The sequence below is a fragment of the Hibiscus syriacus genome, unplaced genomic scaffold, assembly GCF_006381635.1.
Source record: "Hibiscus syriacus cultivar Baekdansim isolate YM2019G1 unplaced genomic scaffold, ASM638163v2 tig00113722_pilon, whole genome shotgun sequence".
Classification (NCBI taxonomy): Eukaryota; Viridiplantae; Streptophyta; class Magnoliopsida; order Malvales; family Malvaceae; genus Hibiscus; species Hibiscus syriacus.
Window position 1 is genome coordinate 2,504,548 of NW_024063469.1, and position 20,092 is coordinate 2,524,639.

The following is a 20,092-nucleotide window of genomic DNA, read 5'->3' on the forward strand; positions in this document are numbered from 1 at the left end:
TTTATGCCCAAGAATTTTACAATAATCGAATTTACCATTAAAACCTCCTTCGATCAGAAGAGCCAGTCGTTGGGGAAAACATAACAGTGGCTTGAGAAATTGGAGATACACCAGACAACTGTGATCGCTGTGATTTTTCTTGCACCGCCATGGAGTACGCTTGATTCACTGTTCGAAGTAGCTGCATCAGCAAAATTTGGCTTCAAATCGTTGTGTACGACTCATTAAGCCCCATCAGGAATTGAAACAAACGTTGTTGGGCAAGATGCTGAAGATTTCGATGAGAGACCGCACAATCACAAACAGATACGGAAACCAAAGAATTGTACTCATCCCATAAGAGTTCCAACTTAGTAAAATACGCGGAAACCGTCAACTCACCCTGACCAGCCGTCGCGATTTCACAATGAAGAAAAAAATATGTGACTCATCCAACTTGTCAAACAACTCCTTGAGATCTTGCCAAACTTGAGCAGCACTTGAGGGAAAAACAATCCCCGCCGAAAGCTCACCACTGACAGTATTAAGAATCCATGACAAAACAAAAGCATTGCACCCTTCCCATTGAGGATGAAGATGCTCACCATCGCTTTTCTTTCAGCAACTCCCATTAACAAAACCTATCTTGTTCTTCGCAAGAAGTGCAATGCGCATCGATCGGCTCCAAATGTTGTAATTATCGATACCAGAAAGACGATGAGAAACCAGTAGTCCCCCCAGCGTGTCTGATGTATGCAAAAAAAAAGGGGGGATTAAAGTCAATCACCGAACCGTCGATGGCCGAATGCATCCTCAAGAAGAAGAAAAAAGAAAAAAACCAAAGGAAGAAAGAAATGAGAGAATCGTGAAGACCAGAAAAACGAGGCCTTGACTAATTGATACCATGTTAAGAATTTATTAACTGGAAAATGCCTCATATATTTCGTATGTGTTTACAAAGCTGATAAACAATGTCTATGTCTGTTTATACTATTCTGCTATCTACTAAACAATGCTACTATAGGATAACAAATTAACCAATCGTAACTAAATTCTAACCACTACTAACCCACTGATAATCTCATTTAAGTGGATTGGGAGACCAACACTGAACCAATCCCATAACAGGTTCACATCACATTCAATTAATTGCAACTTCAGTGGCTGATCCAATGAGCTGTGACCATTAAAAAGAGAAGACTTGGAATATCATGATTTTTCTCTTGACTTTCCCAACTCAAAACTCACGCCATTGTCCATTAAGCAAAGCCATTCTACAAACCAATCATATTCATATAAATAATCCTTCATTCTGCAATGAAAGCATTAGCCCTGCAATCTCTACATCAACACAGTAACCTTTCTTCCTTTGTCTCATTGAATTTCGATCATCATTTTTTTTCTATTTTTCCAAATTTGTGTCTAATTGTTTATTAGTTTACAATTTGATCAGATATTATCAATCTTTGCTGCCTGTGAGCAAGTTCTATGGCGTGGCCTGTCTGATGACCACCTCCGCCTTGTATTTTGATCTTTATGATCCCTGGAACATAGCTCTCTTTTACAAAGATGTATTTAAACGTTTCCAGGTGAACTTGTTAAATTTTTTTTGTAATCAAATTCACAACTTGGAGAGCTTGTTTTGATTGTTCATCGTTGATATTCTTTTGTTGCAAGTTTGGAGGCTCATCTCCAACTTTTTCTTCCTCGGCCGTTTTTGCCCTTTTTCGCCTTCCGTCTTATATTGACGTGATGTTTCGAAAAAAAAAATTAGATAGTTTTAGTTCAAAACTAATACTGAATATCCAGATCATCGATATGCAGTTCCAGAAATATAAAAATTTCAACAAAAAACACACAATACGAGCTTAAAATGGGAAAGTGCAAAAAAGGAAAAACTTATTTCCGGATAGTCCAAAAGAAAAAAATAAATACCTTCTTGCAAGAGAGGGGAGAGGCTAAGAAATAAACGCAATCGGTGTTGCGTTCCAGTAATTTTTCCTCCATTTTTTCTTTGTAAATAAAAAGTTGAAATACAGATCACTGTTTGGGTTTACAACTTTACATGGCGAAAAATTGAAGAAGAAAAAACCAAACGAGAGTGCATTTAAACGAAAGAGACTGAGAGGTGAATACGCTGTTTGAGATTTCATTATATTTGACCATCTGTTAGAAAATCTTTATACACTAGGATTAAATGAAAAAAATTATTATATGTCATTTATATAAAATAATTCAACCCTATTGCATATGGGAATTTGGGTTTTGTTGCTGTTATTGTATATAAAATAATTCAAGTTTTGTTGGTGACTTTCAACAATGATACTTAGTTCATCTTAGTTCATCAAACATCTATATTTCACATGAAATAACATGTATCTAACATTACACCTTGAATCGTTGATGGTCCGATAGTCCCTTGATTGAGTTTTCTCTCAATGAACCCCTATTCAAGTCAACACATCCATATAATTCAAAGTTAGATTAGAATTTCCCATGCATCATCGACTGAAAAATTACGCTGGAAATGACAAGAGAGAAACAAAAAAGGAAATTCGAGATCGAAAAGGAATTTGAGGTTTAGAATGAAATTGAGGAATGTGTTGCAAGTTTTATTAGTTGGTGGACCTAAATGTAAGCGCCTAAAAAGTTCAGTGACCATATTACAAATGTACTAATGGTAGTGTAATAGCGTCAATCGGTTACATCAACATCATATTATAAACGAACTAAATGTTGCAAGTTTTAAATATTAAGAAACCTAAACGAAAACTTTAGAAAAATTAAGTGATAATTACTATACGTTACCCTAAAAAAAACTTCAAAAATCTGATCCAAAGATAATACTGATAAGATAAGATTCCTCAAATTCAATCCCTTAATTCTAATCGGCTTTTCCCTCCACTGCATGCTTCCGGCCAACAGTCACAGCCTTCCTCTTCAGATCAGCAATCGTTATTGTTACAAAAGCTTTGTCTTTTACATCTCTTTTTCTCTCTCCCCAACTCCAAAGAAACGCTTTTTTTCTTCTTCACCGTATCCATATGAAAAAGAAAGCAGCTTTATCATTTCTTTGAATTTCCCATCTTTCTTGATTCGCTTCTATATAATTTTCATTCAATACTCAGATTTATTTATTTTCCTCAATTCACAATCCAAATTCATTCTTTCCGAGAAAAACTCCCCATTTTTTGCCCTTAACATGTTCTTCAAACTTTTCCTTCTCCTTTCCTTCATTCCCTCCACTTTATCTCACGATGGCTTCAATTCCCATCTTCTCCCAAGACCACTAATAATTAAATACCTAGAACGCATCGAGTCCCAGTCCGTGAAATCCAATGAAGAGCTCGAATTAGAGTGTACGAGCTGGAGATTTGCTGTGGAGACCAACAATTTGAGCCCCTGGAATGTGGAAGCTATGTTAAAGATTACATGACGGGTGAGGCTATAAAGTGGATATCGAAAGGGTTTCGAGTGAGGCTGAGATTTGTGCTATGAGCTTGAAGCTGAGTGGAGATGGAAAGACGTTTGGATTTTGATGTTGATCACACTTTGTCGTCCAATCTTCCTTACTATGTTGAACTTGGTTATGGGTAATCTTTCTCATCCCATTTTTCATAATGTTGTTTGGTTGCTAAGAAAACGCGAGATCTACATTTTTCATAATTAGAAGAAAGATGGAATTGTATATCCTTTTTATCAAATGCTAGGATTTAGAACATTGGCACATCTACATTACCTTAGGAATAGGAACCTTGGTAATTTATAAGAAGAGATTGGAAATTTTGGTATTCTTCTCGACTTTAAGTAGTGCGGTTGCTTATGTGGGAAGGAAGATTGATTTCAGCAAATTAAATTGGTTGATAACAATAAATGGATTGTGGCGGCTTTACGCGATTCCCTTCTGATTTGACGGAGAGTCGTAGCCGGTAGTAGAGTAGATGCCAGTTGGTGTCTAAGTGTTCTGTTTCTATGAAGAGGTAGAATAGAGGAGAGTAAGGATGAGGTAGTTTCATTGAGGTCACATCTTGTCTCTCGGTCACAGTTAGAGGTTTTATAAGCGATTCTTAGTGCATGTGTCAATTGTAGGGTCGTAATGGCTACTCATAGGTTAGTATGCTAAGCAAATACGGTCAGGTAGTGGTGGATTTGGCTTTGGTAGGTCAAGTGAGTCTGTCAAGGGTCATATCAACTAGCCTTGTCTTTTCAAGTGATATTAGATATTCGAAACCTTTCCTTCAGAGGTGTCCCCCCTATGCTTTCCGGAGGTCCCTTGGTGTCAGAGGGTTAGGGATGTTTTAGGGTCTTCGGATAATTGTGAGGTGCGAGGATGGTGTATGCTAAGGATCTTTAGTGAGATACTATAGGATTTCTTTAAATTTATGCATGCATGCATGTATATGTAATCTTGAGCTGTTTTGTATATTGGAAGCTGCTTTGGAATGTGAGAAATATAGACATGCAATCGATCGATAGTTTGATGCAAAAGGTTAGGCAAGAACAACGTTCAAATCAGTAGGACTTTTGAATTTACCAACTTTTTCTCTTTAATTGTTGCTCTCTTGTGGGATTGAAATTGCTTAAGTTCTAATGTGAGTTTGCAGCCTGGAGATTTTCAATCCCGTTGAGTTTGATAAGTGGGTTCATAGGGCGATGGCACTGGCAATAGAACCTAGCCTAAAACTTTCTTACTGACAAGAAGTGAAAAGCAAAGATCTATTACGATTGAAAATTTAACCAAAGCAGGGTTTCGGAGCTGGGACAAGCTTATTCTAAATGAGCATCATTACACTTTAGTTCAACATTTGTGAATTCGGATATTTATTACTTATACGTCCTATCATGTGACATATGTCAGACTGCAATCAGATTTTGCATGGAGATATTGCTGTTGGTACTATATGGAGTAGTCAATGTTAGTAGTTTCTTTGCCATGATAGGCTAGAATTTTTCTTGGTGGACAAGCTTCTTTGGTCTAGATATTGGTCTCAGAGTATCCTAATTTTCTGTTCAATCTAAACTCGTCCTCGTAGGAGACTGTATTTCATTTATACCTTTGGTGTAGACATTACTTGTGTTGTGCTATCAAATTATGTGCTTTGCCTGTAGATCTTGAACTCTTATAGTTCTTGTTTATACCTCCATGGTGTGAAATCAAGGAACAATAAAGCAGAAGAAAGAAATTGCACGTTTTAATAGGAGAATGTATTCGTTTATCCATCATAGGCTTCTTTGCCAAATTATGAATGCATAATTTTTTCTAGTTTCACCCATGGTATATAATGTAAACTTGCAGATCACTTTGGTTGAGCTCTTAATATGCCACGAAACAGTTGTCTAACATGAATGGCGTCTCACTAAATCTCCTTTCGAGGAAGACAGTTTTGTTTTCTGTAGAACACGTGCACGACGTCAACATCTTGCATGAAAATGGAACTTAAAATCATGCAATTGATCTTCCATACCTCTGTTTTGGTGCCTGGAAACATGGTGATTTACCTTGCTTAGAAGGAACATATCATTAGTTACTTTTAGCATCTGCAATGAGTATACAAACAAGTCCTTGACTTGTTTCGAGACATGGCCTGAACTCTGCTGTCCCTTTTCTTCTTTATATTACAGTAACTGATCATGCTCATATTAACTAAATTATTTAGTTATTTTTAACTGAATTCTTAGACTTTGCTTTTATGTTGTCTACTATATCTGCTCATAGAAATGTTTGATCTATTCTTCTGGCTTTGCAATTACCGGTTCCTCGATCACCGACTAACTACCGGATTTCATTCCATGCAGAGACTCCGAAGACCATGTCAAGCCAACGACGGTATTCAAGTTGGAGAAGAGAGTAAGATGGTAGGAGAGGGATATAGGATTCTGGGTAACTACGGTGATCAATGGAGCAATTTATCGGCTCCTCCCCGTCCAATCATTTATTCAAGTTACCAAATCCTATGTATTGCATTCCCTAATAGACACCTTTGTTTTCTGGATAATACTTGTCATTCTTCTAACTTTAAATACAATCAAATCCGCCATTGTTATTACAACTCACTAATTGTACTTTGTTAAGGGATCAATCAAATTATACATTAACTCCTCCATATTCAAATCTATCACCATGATAATATTAGAGTATATTAGAGTATTCTAATAGGAACTTGAAGTGTTTTGGAATATTATAGTGTATCTAACAAGATTATGTTAGTTACAAATCTGTTAGGTAAGTCAGTTAGGCCTTAACTCTCTGTATTGGACTATATAAGTGAGTTAGCCTGCATTGGACCACTTATGGGGAATAATGTAACTTTTACCCAAGTTATTGTTTTCAATATATTCCACGTTTTCCTGATTTTCCTTAATCTTTGTAACTACTTTCTCTAAACCTTCTTCTCCTCTTCTAACCTTCTCCTCATCGTCTGCTTATCGTCGATTACATCTTCGATTGCTAATATGGTATTAAAGCCATGAACGGTGGTTGATCACTAGAGATTTGATTGCTTGACGAAAGGTTGTTTGATCCGTTGTTGAAGTCTGTAAGTGTCTCTGGAGATCTGTTTGTTCTTGGTTGATTCATCTTCGATAAACCTCATTGATCTGTGCGTTATCATTTGTAAGTGATTTCTTTCATTAATTTCGGTTCTTCTGGAGCCTATTAATCTATCTGCTTTCAATCGTGAGTTTATCTGGTTTGTTGTTCTTGTAAGAAATTTCTTCACTGTTGTTTGCATGTGTTTCTGTCTGCATGTTTCTTCGAACTGATGTGTTGTGTGGATTTATCATGTGCTCTATGTAAATCTACTTTAATTCTTCTCATGTTTCTTTTTTAATTCTGTTCTTAAGATTCTTGTGACCTTTCGTCTTCTATTTGTCTGTATTGCTCTTGTTCGTGTTTAATTTTTCTCTAGAGCTGATAAAAATGGTGACCTCAAAAGAGGAGAATAAAAATAATAGTAATCTTCAGAATAACAATCAGAACACTCAACATAATAATACTGGAAGGGTGTTGTTCTCGACTAAAAAGATTAATGTCACATTATATGATCACAATTACTTCCTTTGGCATCAACATGTGTTATTAACTATTAAGACAAATAAACTTCAAAAGTTTATAGTTGGTATGATCACTTGGCTTGAACAATATATCACTCAAGATGAGGTCACTAGTATAATTCTCAAGTTTGAAATGTATGAAGAACAGGATAGGGCTTTAGCATCTTGGTTGTTGTCTACTATGAGTAAGAGTATTCTGCCTCATTTAATTGGTCATAACACATCTGATGAGATATGTAGTACTCTTCACAGATTGTACAACAGAAATAAAACTTTTAGATTGATGTCCTATAGGAGGTTATTGTACTCTCAGAAGAAAGGTGATCTGAGTATGAAAGATGTTTTCATGAAGATTAAGTCAATTTGTGATAATTTGGCTAGTTGTGGAGAGATTATCTCTGATCATGAACATGTCACACTGAATGACTTATCTTTTGAATTTGAGTCTGTTATGACAATCATAACTGCTAGTCCTACCCCTGCTGATGTTAAAATTATTCATACATTATTACTTGATGTGGATGCTCATCTTTTAGTCATCTGAGTGTTGCTGCTCACATGGCCATTCAACAGCCAGCAGGTGGACATGATGGTACCTTGAATCCGATTGGACAGTCTCAATCTGAGGTTTACACTACCCAGAGTGACTATACTAAGCAAAATGGCAATTTCAACAGTTCTTCCTATGGTAAGTATTCTGATTCAACCTCATATGCTAATAACTTTGGTTCAAGTAAGGGTAGGGGTCAAAGTGGTAGGTACTCATCTGGTAGACCTCAGTGTCAACTGTGTGGAAGAATTGGGCATTTAATTGATGTGTTACTTTCGATTTAATATCAGCTATAAGAATGAGTCATCTAGAAATAATTCTAATTCCTCCAACAGAGGATACTCCAATACTCAAGGCAATTATTATAAACAAGTTAATATGTGCACCTACAACCCACGACATGTCTATTACATTCCTTTTGTTGCTCCTACTCTGATAACTTCTTTTTTTTCTCATTCTCAGATTATGGCACCTAATTCTATAATTGTTGGCACATCTTCTGCCTATTTTCATCAGTAGGTTCCTCAAGTGTTTACTCAAAGTACTCAGCAACCTCTTGTCTCAAATTATCCTCAAACTTTGCTGGCTACACCTGAGGTTGTTGGAGATAATACCTGGTACCCAGATTCTGGGGCCAGTCATCATCTGACCAATGATCTTGCAAATTTAAATGTTGGTGATGCTTATCCTGACACTGGTAAGGTTGTTAGAAATGGTAATGTTATTTCTATTTGTGGTGTTGGACAATCTTCTTTACTTGGAGTCAATAACAAAGTTTTAAGTCTTAAACATTTATTTTATGTGCCCAAAATTACTAAGAATCTCCTCTCTGTTTGAAAGTTCATCCAGGACAATCAAATGTGCCTTGAGTTTTATCATAGTCACTGTCAAGTGAGAGATTTGCACACACAAAAACTACTATTGCAAGGCAATAAGAAGGAATGATTATATGCTTTATCTACAAGTTGTATGAAGATAACCGATAATAGGTTTTTAGTGTGTCATAATGCATGTTATAGTCTTAGAAATAATAGTTTTAGTTCAGCTGTTGATAATCTTGCTAAGCCAGAATGTGGTTTTCTGCTAATGTTGAGTCCTTAGATATATGGCATTAGAAGCTTGGGCACCCTGTCCAAGAGACTCTGATCAAAGTCTTGAACTCTTGTAATATTTCATTTAATAAAAATAAACAATGATATATCTGTTCAACATGTCATTTTGGTAAGTCACACAAGCTACCCTTTTCTAACTCTTGTACTGTTTATTATACGCCTTTAGAATTAGTCTTTGTTGATGTGTCGGGTCCAACACCAATTGCTTCTAATCAGTTCAAGTATTATGTTGTCTTTAAAGATGCTTTTTCAAGGTATTCTTGGGTGTACTTCTAAACAAAAATCTGATGTATTTTTTTATTTTGTTTAGTTTCATGCTTTTGTAGAAAGGCAACTTGGCTGCCAACTTAAAGCCATTCAGACAGATCCAGGTGGTGAATTTGTGGGCCTTGCTTCCTTTTTGCAAATCAATGGTATAGTTTACAAGGATATTTGTCCTCACACTTCTGAACAAAATGGTGTAGTTGAAAGAAAACATAGACAGATAGTTGAGGTTGGTTCTACCTTGTTAGCTCTGGCATCCATACCTCTTAATTTCTGGTGTGATTCTTTTACTAGTGTTATTTTTCTCATTAATAGGCTTATTTCAAAGGCTTTGTCTGGTTTGTCACCTTATGAAAAGTTGTATAAAGTTTGCCATGACTATACCGTTATGGAAGTTTTTGGATGAGCTGCTTTTCCTTTTCTAGGACCTTTCAATAAAAATAAGCTTCAGTTCAGGTCTGCTCAGTGTGGTTTTCTTAGGTTATTCACATGGTCATAGAGGTTATAAGTGCTTAAGTCCCACAGAAAGTGTCTATGTGTCAAGACATGTCAAATTTGATGAGAAGGTTTTTCCCTATATGTCATAAACTGAGTTTTCAGGTGAAAAGATGCAATCAAAGTCAAAATGTATTCACTGTAACAAAAAACAGTCGCTAAATATACTGTCTATGTTAAGTCATCTGTTTTCAGTCCGGTGTAAATTCCTTCAGCTTCTAATCATATTGTTCCATTATCATCACCTCATGTGTCATCTCATCATATTCCAATGTCTACTACACCTGCTTCTTCCCATCACACACCTTTGTCATTTTAATCCATTCCATCTCCTCGCACTTCATCTCTTCCATTTCACATGGTTTCAACTACTTCATTACCAACCCCATCATTCATTCCTCAATCACAGTTGTATTCATCTCCTTCCACATCACCATCATCATCTGTCACTCATCTATCTCCATCTCAACCACGTTCCACATCATCACCTCTATCTCTCACTCTTTCATCTCCATCACATTCAGCTTCATCCACATCACTATCACCGTCTAACACTTTTACATCCCCATCTGTTCTTGTTCATGACAATCAATCATGTGGTTACTCGTGGAAAATCTGGATTTATAAGCCAAAGATTTTTCTTGCTAACAGTGAATGTCAAGAGCCTTCTGATGTGTATGCTGGTCTACAAGATCCAGACTGGAGAGTAGCTGTTCAAGCCGACTATGATGCCTTGATAAAAAATGGTACCTGGGAATTACAAGTTATGCCTGCCTCGAGGAAGGTTGTATGTTGTAAGTGGCTTTTCAGAGTGAAGAAAAAGTCAAATGGATTTGTAGAAAGGCTCAAGACTCGATTAGTAGCCAAGGGTTTCTCTCAGACAACAGGGTGTGATTTAAAAAAAAACATTCAGTTCCGTGGTGAGATCAAGTACAATCAGGATTGTTTTAGTTACAACGGTCATAAAAAGTGGGTGATTAGACAGATTGACATAAATAATGTATTTTTAAATGGGGAGCTGGCTGAAGACATCTACATGACTCAACCTCCTGGTTGTGAGAAGAAGGGGTCACATGGGGAATTACTTGTATGTCATCTTAAGAAGGCATTGTATGGGTTTCGACAAGCGCCAAGGGCCTGGTTTGACACCCTTAAGTCCTACTTGGTTAATAAATTGGGCTTTAAATCTTCTAAGGCTGATACATCTCTGTTTATCAAATCATCCACTTCATCAACATTGTTGATGATATAGTGATCACAGGGAATGACTGCTGAAGTTCAGCGTGTTCAACAGATAAATGTTGAGTTTTCCCTTAAAGATTTGAGACAAGTTAGTTTTTTTTCTTGGGATGGAGATAAAACAATATCCTGAAGTGACTCCTCAGTCAAAAGAAGTATATCTAAGAGTTTCCGACTATAACAAGTATGCTGGAGTCTGTTCCTACTATGATACCTATGATTATTTCTTCTAAACTTACTACTAATGATGGTGTTCCTTTGGCTGATATTCACCTGTACATGAGTGTTGTTGGAAGACTTCAATATATCTACTTCACTCGTCCAGATATATCATATGCAGTAAACAAAGTAAGTCGGTACATAAATGTTCCCTGTTCTACACACTGGACTGCTGTCAAGTGAATCTTAAGGTATCTTAAAGGAACCTTAAGTCATGGTTTATATTTTGCTGCCAATGAATCATTCTCTCTGGTTTGTTACTCATGCTGACTGGGCAACTTTGATTGAAGATAGACGATCCACAACAGGGTATTGCATTTACCTTGATGGCAACCCGATTGCTTGGAGTTCGAAAAAGCAAAGTGTTGTGTCATGGTCCACATGTGGGGCTGAGTATACGAGTCTTGCAAATATTGTTTCAGAGTTAATATGGGTAGAACAATTGTTGAAGGGGCAAGCTAGTAGCTTGGTGTGGTAACACCTCAATAGCCTCCTTGGTTGCGAATCCCATCCACCATGCCAAGGTAAAGCACGTTGAGATCGACATGCATTTTTTCGAGAACGTGTGACTGCTGGGCAGCTTGTGGTCAACTATGTTTCCCGTAATGAGCAGGTTGCTGATATTTTAACTAAACCAGTGACTCGTGCTTTTCTTTTTCTTCGATCTCAACTTGGAGTTAAGTCCCCTGAAGAGGTTTGCACTTGTTGGGACAAGAAAGAACCAGGAGAGTATTAGAGTATATTAGAGTATTCTAATAGGAACTTGAAGTGTATTGGAATATTCTAGTGTATCTAACCAGATTATCTTAGTTACAAGTCAGTTAGGCCTTAATTCTCTGTATTGGGCTATATAAGTGGGTTATCCTGCATTGAGCCACTTATGTGGAATAATGTAACCTTTACCCAAGTTATTGTTTTCAATGAATTCCATATTGCATACCCTAGATTTTGTCATCATCCCAGCATTACACCAAACTGCCCCAGAGCACATGTTTCCTACCATTGTCAACTCACAAAGATAAAGATGCATGTGAAATCCAATCCAAATTATGATCACATCACAAGTTGTATTATTTTATGAAAAAGTTATGTAAAATAGGGGTTATAAAACCCGAATGAAAATGTAAGAAAAAGGGGAGGGGGAACAGAAACGAAGAGAAATAATTGTAAGGGGAGTTCATCTCAGTTTTTTTTTTATAGATTTTCATTAATAAAAATACAACAGTTGAAACATATTTTGAGCAACCCAAATCCAAAATCGAAAGCAAAAATCCGAAGGGATTTATAATTACCTTGTTGCCGTGGCGTTTATCGGGGTGGCGTTGTACTCGGACGTCACTAGAAGTCGAAGGGCCAACTTCTATGGTCGGTTGAAGCTTGTATGTTGACTTAGGGGTTGTTTGGATTATTTCTTCTCTGGTTTGAGTTGAGAAGAGAAAAGAATAAGAGTAAAAGGGTGTTAGGTTTCACGCATATAATGAGATATAAAGGGGAAGGGAAAGTGGTTCACGAGTTTTGGAATTGGGGAAAGGAAAAAATGCTTTCATTTTAATTTTGGGTTAACCTCACATAGGGCCCTTTAATTTCTTGCCATCTTTTATGTTGGTCTCTTAAACTTTTAGACTATTTATGTTTAAGCCACTCCATTATCACATTTTTTAAAAATCAGCCACCAAATCCTTGAGTCTAATCACGTTTAGGTCCCTCTAATATTACCTTATTTTTACATTCTAGTCACCAAAGCTCTATGTTTTTATTTTATTTTATTTTTGGCGCTTTATTTTCGTTATTTTCAATTCGATCACCAATATGTTATATTTTGTGATGATTTATGCCTGTAACTTTCATTTCCTTTATTTTAGTTACTATTAACTTTTAATTTAGTCACTGTTGTTTTAATTTTTTGAATTTAGATCCTTGCTTATTTTTATTTAGTAACTATCTTATGTTTTCTTGCATTTTTAGTTAACATAATTAGGTTTTGGGTCCTTCTATTCATTTTAAATTAATTGTTGAGGCTCTTATTTGTTCATATATATTTATTAGATCCTTCTACTTTAATCCTTTAATTTTTCGTTTGTGTTATTTTAGTACTTTATTTTTTTATTTTTGCTATTTAATCCCTTAAGTTTTTTGTTTTTCTTGCAGCTCGTTCTTAAGATTAATTCGACCCATAAATTTTGATTGTTTCCAATTTAATTTTTAATTTGATTTTTTTTCATTCCTTTTATTTATTTATTTTATTTCAATCTTAATACTAACTCTTTGTGTTTGTTTGTTTTATTTTCTTACTTTATTTATGATTTTTTAGGATAATTTTAATCAATTAAAGGTAAGTAATTTGAATCGAATCTCTAAATTTTAATTTAAATTGTAGTTTTCGCAATTAAGACAACCGATAAATTAAATGGTACCGAAAGGGCAGTTCAAGGGTGCTAATCCTTCCTTGACTGTAACCGACTCCCGAATCCGACATATTTCTGGTAAAACGCAGATCAGGTAAGATGGTATCCGATCAACCAAATTTTTTACGAAAAATAAATGATCGGTGGTGACTCCAATATTTTATTCCAAGTCGAAGCCAAATTCTGGGCCCACCCGAAAGACGGTTGCGACAGCTTGGCGACTCCGCTAGGGACAATAAGTGAGTCAGGCCAGAATTAATTTTCGGTTGTCTTTTTATGCGAAAATGGTAAATTTTAATTTTAATTTATTTATTCGATTCCAATTATTTATCTTTGAATTTTTTTCAAATAAATAGTTGTACTAACGTTTTTTAATGTTTTCATATTTTTCAAAATTGTCATCTCATGCTCTATACCTGAGCTCCGAACCCTATTTAAGTGGGGGTGAAAGCGACGCCTTCGTGAGAATTTATTCTCCGTGCGGGCCTAGCAAGTAACCTTCGGGATTCATATACCTTATGTCTTCGTGTGAATTTATTCACCATGCGGGCATAAGGGAATGTGTCCTCTCGAGTTTAACTTAGTCCACACAAGCCTGTGATGGGTTTAGGACTAAGGGTCTGGAAAGCCCAAGGGGGCACCGGCAAGGAGAACTCGGGTACCGTTTTTTAGAACCTAAACCGAGAGACTACAGAAAATTATAATCACCCCAAAACCTCATTTCAAACCCTAGGCTATTTTGAGTTCATTTCCTGCCTTATTTTATGTTCAAAGCATGTGAACTAGAAATTTATGCGGTTAGGACTTGTTCAAAATCAACTTGCGGGATAGAGATCATGTACGAGTAGGAATACTAAGCATGTGAGGTAGATATCATGTGGGGTAGGACTTTTTATTTTCATTATTATTTTTTTTATTATCCTTATCTCACTAATTTTTTTTTCTCATTTCATTTTCCCTTTTTTTTATTGTTCTATTTTATTGTTTATCATTTACATCATTTAAAAGAGGTGTTGATCCATAAAAACGTGTTCGTTAAACGTAAATAATTTGCATTAATAGATAAAGGGATTGTAATACAAGAGATGAAAATACAGGGGACAGTCTACAAGGCGACTATGTGTCACATTCGATCCAGAAGACGTTGTGCCCACAATTGAAGAGTATATCACTCTGCTGCATTATAAAGGACTCAAAATGAACCGGGTTTACATCAATCACAATAAAAGCCTATATTTGAAGAACTGACTAGCAGAGTTTGCAGGAGCAAGATGAAGGTTACTGATTTTGAGAGTCCATTCAAAGATAACAATGGCAAAACGATAGCTGAAATTGGAGACCATTGCTGACGAATTCAAGAAATAGACAAATGAACTTCACATAGTTCCTATCAATTGAGGGCTCTAATGACGTATTCGATGGGAACAGGTTCAATAAAAGATAAATGTAGAGATGCAGTCATTTGAGACTTCTTGGACCAGTAAAAAAGCAACTCAACATTTGCACAATTCATCCAGAGAATCTGGAGAGGTTAACATTTGCACGGTTTATCCAGAGAAGCCGGAGCGGTTTGACAGGTTATTCAACCGGTGACAGACGAAGGCAGAAGACTAGTCAACATGTCAGAAGCTGTCAAGATATTTTTGTCTCTTAAAAGATAAAACACTTTTGTCCCTAATAAGGATTATTTATAATAACAAGCATGTTTTCGGATCAATGCCTCGAGCATGTCATGCATTTTTGCATCTACATTTCATTTTTAAGCATTTTCATAAACATAAATATCTTCATGGAGGATTCGATGCAGTGTTCTTAATCACGTGACACTACATGGAAGAAAGATTTTATCAATTAAAACTGAAATCAGTACAGTGGAAGCCTGATCAACTGATTGTATGGCCAAGCCTGCCAAGATGATCTGAGAAAAGAGTCCCTATATCCCGAGGGTTACGATATTGATATCGTGCACAATTATCACATAGGAAGCTCCAAACATTCCTCTAAGAACTGTAAGGCACTGAAGCGCAAGATTCAAAACTTGATGGATTCAAGAGTATGGATAATCGAAGAAGGGGGCATTACATCCACCATTTGTACTGAGAGCATTGTTTTGTTTGAACGTATTTTGATATTTCATGTTTGCTTAATCCTTTAAATGATTGAATTTATGCTACCTTCTAAGGTGAAATAATTGAGCAAATTTTAATCTTTAGTTCTTCGAATATTAAATGAATTAAGGATTCTTTTTAATTCTTCAAGAATTATAGATTTTTGACATATGGCAAGATCAGACCTTTCTTATCCTGTTAAAAAAACAATACAAAAAAAATCCCTCAATTTTTTTACCCAGAATAATTCATGGAGATATAAAGAGTCATACCGAAACCTTTGAGTCAATAAAGTCACATCATCGTTCTTTTAGACGTAAACTCAACATTTTTTTTACCAATAAAACCTAAGGCATTAGGTACAAGATGTTCACTTGAACATGAACCTTCCTACCAGAAGACACAACTTGGGGCATCACTCATCAATTTTCTGAAGACGAGCTTGTACAATTGAGGCATGCTGGGAACAAGAAGCAAAAAGGAGAATTAATTCGAAATAATTCTATCATGCATTAATTACATTTTTTTCATGTGAATAAAACTTAATCCTGAAAATCTATCCCCCTGGGGATACCTCTTATGCGAAGACTTTTGTGTATGAGATGATGAACGGCTTTGTTTCATTTATCCATATATGTATATATATATATATATATATATATATATATATCATTTGTTGTCCCCTTTTGAGCCTATAATATTTTTTCTTTCTTCTGATTCAACCCTAACCAAGGATCACCCCCACACTGGGGGGCAAGATGGAAGAAATCTGCTCACATGAGTGAAGACATAAAATCAGAGGAGATATCAAAAGGAGAACCAAATGTCAAGTGCGAAGATCTAATCGAAAGAAAAGAAGAAAAAAATGATAATCGACTCAAATGACGCATCAAGCTTCAAATTATGAGATTGATCAAGCACAATTATTCCAGAATCACTTCACACGAAGTTTATGGAGCATCGAGAGAGATACATACGAGCATATTCAAATTGAGCAAGACGAGATTGAAAGCATCAGAATGAATTGATCCTTGGTTCAATACCTTGAAACACTTGTTTGGGCCTATTTATCCTTTTCTTTCATAACCATGAACCATGGCCTACATTACGTGCCTTAAAAAGTCTCTTCTAATCATACATGGATTTCTAAACATAAGAGATTATCTTCATATTTCATTCTGCCCATCAGGATTAATTTTTATTTGCAAAAGGTTTTCTAAAACCTTTAATGCATGATAGAGAAAAATAACAAAGGGGGTTCAAGACGTAAATTCTAAATGACATCTTGAAACCAAAAGAGGATTCGAGTTGAAAACCTGAAAAGGCGACTTGAATGTAAAAATTGTGCAGCTGAGGCAATCACACAAATTCCATAATAAGGCATTGCACAATGCGTGTCCATAAGAGCAGGGAGCCGGCGAACACGTCCAATAGAGGAGCATACAAGCTACCCCATCATATCAATTAACATCAAAGAAATAAGAAGGCCAAACCATTGACCAAACAAAATAACCTGAGACTTTTTTATCATTTCCTTACTATTTCCCAAAGATAGCTTTGATCTTAACACTTGTCAAATAGCTATAATTTATTGAAGGATTAACATTGTAATTAATTCTTTGATGTCTAATGAACTCTAGTTTTATGATTGGTCTAAATTGTGAAACCTAGAAAGGGGCAATATTTTCAAAACTTTTGATTAAACATTTTTCAAAACTCTTCTAATACATTTTCAGAACTTTTGAAAATAAATGAAGAAGAAAAACACTTTTCAAACAAGACAATCTCTCTAGAATGGATCTTGGTATTTGACATGTGGCTCTTAGACACAAAACTCATGTTTAGAATCAGTGCTGAAGCAAGAAATAAGGAACAACGGGGCATCTTTAAAGATTCAACAGTAAATGTTGGGGCATATTTGGAGATTCAACATTGAATATTGTGGTATATTTGGGGATTCAACATCCTGATGCAAACGATCAGATCTTTTGAAGGCATTTCCTCCACATGTAGGAAAAGCAAGACAAAGCACGAGGAGATAAAACTAATTCATGTTGCATGCATCTTAGACATACTTAAGATCATCACATTCATCATTTTTTATACATATTTTTTGCAGCTTTTAGATTCAAGTTTCAACTTCAAGAAGAAAGATACTCGATTCAAAAGCACATTTAGAAATTGATGGTAGGTGCTCAACTTCACAGCGAAGGAGCGTCTGTCAATAAACAACTTTTCAATTTCATTCAGAGTCAATTTCAACTTCACACCGAAGGATATTGTACTCAACAAGCAATTTTCCAGTTTCATTCAGAGTCAATTTCAACTTCACAACGAAGGATATTGAGCTCACAATTTGCTCGAGAGTATATTTCAACTTCACGACGAATGATATCTAACTCGAAGCCAAACTTCACAACGAAGGGAATCGTGTCTACTCGCAACAACATAAGCTTGGATTTCAACTTCACGACGAAGGATATTCAAGTCAAGGCTCAACTTCACGATGAAGGGGTCATCCGCAATTTCAACTCCACGACGGAGGATATCGTACCCATACATCCACGATTTTAACTCCACGACTGAGGATATCATACCAACAGATCCACGATTTCAACTCCACAACGGAGGATATCGTGCCCATACATTCACGGTTTCAACTTCACAACGAAGGGAATCGTATACACGAGCAGCATCCATCTCTTGATTGGATTTCAACTTCATGACGAAGGATATCCAACTCAAAGAATGAGTGTCTGTCAATAAACTTTCCAGTTTCAGAGCCAATTTCAACTTCACGGCGAAGGATATTGGACTCGAAACAACACAAGCTTGGATTTCAACTTCACGATGAAGGATATTCAAGTTGCTCAACTTCACGACGAATGGGCCATCCACAATTTCAACTCCACGACGGAGGATATCGTACCCACGAATCCATGATTTTAACTCCACGACGGAGGATATCATGCCCACACATCCACGGTTTCAACTTCATGACGAAGGGAATCGTACACACAAGCATCATCTATCTCTAGGTTGGATTTCAACTTCAGGACGAATGATATCCAACTCAGAGAGGGAGTGTTTGTCAATAAACTTTCCAGTTTCATAGTCAACTTCAACTTCACGAAGAAGGATATTGGCCTCGAAACAATGCAACTTAACTTGGATTTCAACTTCTCGACGAAGGATATCCAATTCAAGGTTTAACTTCACGACGAAGGGGTCATCCACGATTTCAACTTCACGACGAAGGATATCCAATTCGAGGCTCAACTTCACAATGAATGGGTCATTCACGATTTCAACTTCACGACGAAGGATATCGTGCTCATTTGCAGCTTAGCTCAAGGTAAGAAGGGTTATCTGCTAACAAAAGACCTTCGAGTTCGATTATACTCAGCTCAAAGGCACATCATTTGTAGTATAGCTTAAGTCGAGAAGGGCTATCTGCCAACCAAAGACCTTCGAGATTGACTACGCTTAGCTCCAAGGCACGTCATTTGCAGCATAACTCAAGGCTAGAAGGGTTATCTGTCAATAAAAGACCTTCGAGTTCAATTATATTCAGCTCAAAGGAATATCATTTGCAGTATAGCTTAAGTTGAGAAGAGCTATCTGTCATCAAATACCTTCAATATTCAATTTCATTCAGTTCCAAGGCACGTCATTTGCAGCATAACTCAAGGCTAGAAGGGTTATCTGTCAACAAAAGACCTTTTGAGTTCGATTACACTCAGTTTAAAGACACATCTTTTGCAGCATAACTCAAGGCTAGAAGGATTATCCACCAACATCAAGACTTTTGAGTTCGATTTTATTCATCTCAGAGGCATATCAACTGCATGGTAGCAACGAGGAACTACCTTCTGGAAGAATTTTCAAGCTGAGGTCTTTAATCGAGAAGAAGACCAAGGCCTAATTCCAGGCTCAGCCTGAAGCCCAATTACAGTTACTCCCTAACAAATGTATCAAGTCAAAAAAAAAAGACCGGACAAAAACTGATTGTCTTTTTTGTCTTTGCCCTATTCTTCTTAACACAAGAATGTGCAAAGAGGGGCAGCTGTAGACCCCATATTTTGTCCTCATCCCAGCATTACACCAAGCTTCCCCAGAGCACATGTTTCCTACCATTGCCAACTCACAAAGATAAAGATGCATGTGAAATCCAATCCAAATTATGATCACATCACAAGTTGTATTATTTTATGGAAAAGTTATGTAAAATAGGGGTTATAAAACCCGAATGAAATGTAAGAAAAGGGGAGGGGAACAGAAACGAAGAGAAATAATTGTAAGGGGAGTTCATCTCAGTTTTTTTTATAGATTTTCATCAATAAAAATACAGCAGTTGAAACATATTTTGAGCAACCCAAATCCAAAATCGAAAGCAAAAAACTGAAGGGATTTATAATTATCTTGTTGTCGTGGCGTTTATCGGGGTGGCGTTGTACTCGGACGTCGCCAGAAGTCGAAGGGCCAACTTCTATGGTCGGTTGAAGCTTGTATGTTGACTTGGGGGTTGTTTGGATTATTTCTTCTCTGGTTTGAGTTGAGAAGAGAAAGAATAAGAGTAAAAGGGTGTTAGGTTTCACGCATATAATGAAGATATAAAGGGGAAGGGAAAGTGGTTCACGAGTTCTGGAATTGGGGGAAGGAAAAATG

The 20,092-nt window shown here is 36.4% G+C and overlaps 1 long non-coding RNA gene and 1 pseudogene across 1 annotated transcript; one reads left to right on the forward strand and one right to left on the reverse strand.

Annotated features, from left to right (window-relative positions):
* The first annotated feature begins 2,870 nt into the window (after positions 1-2,870).
* Positions 2,871-6,099, forward strand: LOC120187080 (annotated as a pseudogene).
* Positions 6,100-11,570: 5,471 nt separating this feature from the next.
* Positions 11,571-12,375, reverse strand: LOC120187081. Its single transcript, XR_005522257.1, has 2 exons — positions 12,204-12,375; positions 11,571-11,612 (listed from the first exon to the last, which is right to left on the reverse strand). It is a non-coding gene; the product is annotated as an uncharacterized LOC120187081 (long non-coding RNA).
* Positions 12,376-20,092: the final 7,717 nt, after the last annotated feature.